Source organism: Lissotriton vulgaris, chromosome 6 (assembly GCF_964263255.1).
Source record: "Lissotriton vulgaris chromosome 6, aLisVul1.2, whole genome shotgun sequence".
NCBI classification, from domain to species: Eukaryota; Metazoa; Chordata; class Amphibia; order Caudata; family Salamandridae; genus Lissotriton; species Lissotriton vulgaris.
Window position 1 is genome coordinate 26,194,617 of NC_141694.1, and position 4,937 is coordinate 26,199,553.

Below are 4,937 nucleotides of genomic sequence, written 5' to 3' on the forward strand. Positions count from 1 at the left end.
GGCCATGCTGCGGCCTGAGCCAGACGTTCAAAGTTTGTGAAGAAAAAACGGGATCCTCACCAGCTACATATTTCTACAGTACTACAGAGGGGAGAGAGGCCATCGGTTTTTGTTGCCCCATGACTGTTGCAAGTTTCTCAAGTGTCTTATCCTGAGCTGTGCCCTGACCTTTTAGGACATCATACAGTTGTCCCCGGTCATCTTCTGCTGTTTTAAGGAATTGTTCCATTAGTTTTCCGAGTTGTTCCTGGCCTTCTGCGAGTTGTTTGACCGCGGCCTCCATGCTTCCGGGCAATCCCACTTCTGACACCAACTGTGGAGCGGGGGTTAGGGCGGGCCGGAATAACAGGCGTGGAGGCCGTATGAAGTGCGCTATGATTAGCGAAAACTTTATTGTTCATACAAAAGAAACTCAGTTCAGAGGGTGAGGAGGTCCGGGTGAAAATCCAGGTGGGTTTGTAGGGACGAGGTTCCGGGAAGGTTTTGTCGGGGTGTCCGCTGCTGGGCTGCGCTCGTCTTTCCGCGGTGTAGGTACGGTGAGCCCCTCGGAGGAAAAAGAGAACGAAACAGGGCGATTAGTCCAGGGGTAACAAACTATCATAACACTGACACCAGCACCTGGGAGTGAGAGGGGTTGGAGTGGACGTGACGGGGTGGGGGTTGCAGGGAGAGAGGAGGAGACGGGTAGAGGGAGGAGAGTGCTTGGACGGGAGAAAGAAAGAGTGCGCAATTCTATACAGTGTCGGTGGACGTTTTTACAGTGAAAGTGGTTCGGAGGGCTATTTATACTATGTACACTGCTACAAGTGGAAACACGGAGAAAAGGTAACAAGGTACTCACGTGCCCCGCCGTAACTCTCCTCTGAGTTACGGCCGCTCTCCAGCCACCTCCTGAGGACGCCACCAGTCCTCACACCAAACGTCTTCTTCGTCTGCTTCTTCTTTCCGGTCCTTCGGTTCTTCACTGCTTTCCGCTGCTGGTTCTCCGAGGTCTGCCAACTCCTGCCACGAGTTCGCTGTTGGGAACCCTGAGTCGTTCGAGTCGTCTGCTTTTCTACCCTCCTGCCGATATCCGGTAGAATGACTTCCAGGGTTAGGTGAGACCACTTCCGGTCCTTCACTACCGTCCCTACTTCCGGGGTCACGAAAGGTCGTTTCCGGTTCGTCTTGTACCAGTGTTACCGATGGTGCCTGTGGGGAGACAGAGAGAGGAGTAGTTCCGGAGGCATGAGAGTCCATATTGCTCCGCCGTCCCCTCGAGGTAAGGGTCAACCCTTCACAGTCCCATTATTCTTGTTGGTGCCGGTGATCTCTCCTCCCTCCCAAGTAGTTTCCACAAAGTTCCAGGGGCTCCTCCGTCTCCCTTGCACCAGTCCCTTTATCGTCTTCGTCTCTGGGGCTCACAGTCACAACCAGTGCAAACAGATGCGTCTGTTCCGGTTGCCTGCACGAGGCCCTCAGTGGAAGTGAACTTCAACCCTAAGCTGCTAAAAAAAATGCCAGTGTTGCAGGAAGCAGATCTGAGCCGACGTTGACCTTCCTTGGTTTGCGCTCCACTCAGCAGCACCGTTCAGAACAGCGCCCTAGGGTAGGGACATACTGATTATCACAGCCAAGTTGTCTTCCTTCTGGCAGACCCTGTTCAAGAATTGGAAGCCTGAAAGGGCGGGACCATGAAGAGGGAAGACTTGGCAGGGGAGAAGGGGATGATCCATAACTCCGCTCACAAGCGGAGCATGAAGTTACAAAAACTATGCAATCTCCGCTTGCAGAGCAGAGTTCACCACTCACCTTTACAAATGACCCCATCGGTCTTGTGAAGGGCGCTCATCACTCAAGCCACTGACCTCATAAATAATGCTTCTATGTTATGTTTATCATTATGTTATGTGTATTTGTAAAGCGCCTCTCACCCAGGAGGGTATACGGGCACTGAAGTCAAGCTTGGATTTCTGTATAATGGTGAATGTCCTGCACTCAGTAGCCTTTGCTACTCAAAGACGAGATGAGTGGAACTCGAAGACCGTTCATTTGAACTCAAACGCATTTCCAAGGCACACAGGCCATGAAGCAGAATAATTTTCCAGTCATGTTGAACTTACTGAAAGGAGACTGACATAACATGCTGCGCTTCTGCAGCGGGTTTGGGAGGGAGCAGGACAATGGCGCTTAGGCAGGAATGGGTGAACGGAGGAAGAAATAGGTTTGACTAATTGCTTAACGGTGCTGCCAGTGTAGAGGAGGACCCAGAACCTCTATATGAGTTAAAGGCGGAAAGCCTATAACACAACCAAGTATACAACAAATACTGGGCACATGTTTTTAAATATACAGTGTAGATACTGTTCAGGTATTCATAAGGAAGGTGACACCGGTGGTACAAAATCAGTTCTTTATATAGATGGATATCTTCATATGTACAAAAACAACGCCAGACGACACGTGTTTCGTCATCAGAACCCAGCCTGTGACTCTTCAGGGCTGTAAATTACATAATCAGAAAGAGCAAGGAATGTACACATGGTATTGAAAATTTTAAAATGAGTACATGGTGTCGTGGGTGAACAGAGTGAATTGACACAACACCTCTAATAGGAATTGCTACAAAGTGGAAACCCTAGTGGTAAGGCGAGGCCTTGGTAATGTTTGAATTTTTGTGGCGAAACAGAATCTAAACCTTAGATCTGTCGCTAGTGAAATAAACAGTTGTCGAAAAGGTGGACAAGAATGCAAATTCAAAGTCATGAGTGAAAACAGTCACATGCAAGAAATGTTCAAGCGAAATTATCTTAGAGCAAACCAAAATTGGAATACTATTATATTGAGCCATAGAGTCGGGCATAGAGTTAGAGGGAAAACAGGAAAAAAAGAGAACAATCAACAATGTAATATTACTGGAGTTGGTGCAAATCAAAAGGGTGTAGTTGCGATCATCAGGATAAGACCAGTCAATAAGACTTTCCTGGAAACACGCGGGGTTTAATGCAAGGCAATAATAGTAACTGTCACGAGGGCAACTTAAGTATAATGTACAAACAAGCATTTACAATACAATAGGTCTCGCATTATTAAAGTTTGAGCTATTGGCATTGTAAACGACAATGTCTTTTATTCATTTGTTTTTAAAACCTGCAAGCGGTGCATAAACACGCACTTTGAGCGTATAGTCCTTGCTTACGATGAGCAAGGCTGGCAGTAAAGAGACTGCCAGCCTTGCTTCTCATAAGCATGGACTATAAGTACAAAGTGCTTGTTTATGCACCGATGCAAACAAATAAAAGGCATTGTCATTTACAATGCCAATAGCTTAAACTTTAATAATGCGAGACCTATTGCATTAACAGTGAACCGTAAAAAGAGGGTGAAGAGGTACTAAACCATGTAAAGTCCTATCAAGGAGACCTCTGAGGTGCTAGTGGGGCTGGGGAGAGTCCGCAACAAGTCAGGCAAAAGAGAAGAAAGTCAGACCTTTGGAAAAAATAACTCACAGCGGATTTTCAAAATGGTGCCACTCTGGCAAGAGGTTTCACAGAAGGACATGAAAATAAAGACATTTATAAACGGAAGGAACTTATTAAGAAGCATAAAGCCTTTAAAATAAAAAGTCTTGCCAGGGTGTATCTAAAAAGGGGACTTCTTGGGACGGAGGCAGAGTGAGAGGCACTATTCGCAGACTCGAGTGTGCTTATCCTGTTTGCCTGGCCTGGCCTTGGAGATAACTTCCTGTGCTGAAGTGCACTTACGCCGCTGCGGCAAGTGCCTCTTGAATGGTAACAGCTGGATGACAGCGGATTGCCTGCCTCACCACGCTGGACTTTGGACAACCTGCATGTTAATGGCCGGGTGGCTGGCTTAGCAAAGCGCCTTGAGGTCGCAGGGCCCTTGCAACAGCGCGCCGCAAGCGTTCGAGAGCCCTCTCTGTGCAGGAGTGTGCATAATACTGCAAGCACCGTTGGCTGACTTGTAATCTCTCTTTTTTTACAACTGAGGAGAGACATCTCTCAGCCAGGTGGAGGATGTCACGTCCACAGCATTACAGATTAACCACCCATATGGTAGGTTTATCTAGAGGGGGCATCTCTCGAAATTGCAGCCTGCAGCACTACACGGATAAATTGCACCCAATCAACGCACAGGTTGATGTCACGCCGATCCAGCGAGAAACGTGCCAAGAGAAAATTCTGTCGGCTAATGCACCTGCTGCGAGTAACCAGAACGCCTCCAGTTGAAATCTTGCCACAAAAAAACTATGCTTCGGGCTGGTGGTGACCCCGATATTTACATTTCTGTGATACCACGAGTCAGCTTCCTTCCTAAAAGTGAGGTAAACAAGGTCTTCCAAGATGCAGTCAATCAACCCCACCTCCCCTGTGTAGTTTATAAACCTACTTTACAGCAGCATGCAAAGGGCTACGTTTATAAACTGCATGCAATGGGCTGTGTCTGTGTGTGTGTGTATGTGGGGGGTTGTTAACCTTACTTATGGAACGCTGTAAAAACAAGTGTCACAGATGGTTTGTCGAAATGACACGCAGTGTGCGTGTCACTGATGAGGTAATGTTTTCCGGAATGACACCTTGTGTGCGTCACTAATGGTTTGCCAAAATGACACGCAGTGTGCGTGTCACTGATGAGTAATTCAGCTTTGTTAGTACTTATATTTAACGGAAGAGTTCCGATATGTGCTTCCTGTATGTTGCTAGGTTACCGGTTTTACAAAATGGAGTTACGTTTCTTGACCCCCTGCGTGACCTTGCACCGGTGTCTACGTGCTTGACGTCGTCAATTGTGACGATGTGCTGTAAATTGCGTCCATTCAATAACGTAGTAGAGCATTCGAAATCACCGCCGCAGCCCTGCTCCGTGAAAACCGGAAGTCAGGCACTTTTGGCCGAGACGGGGGCGGGGCCTGCAATCCAGCAGGAAGTTCCGCCCGC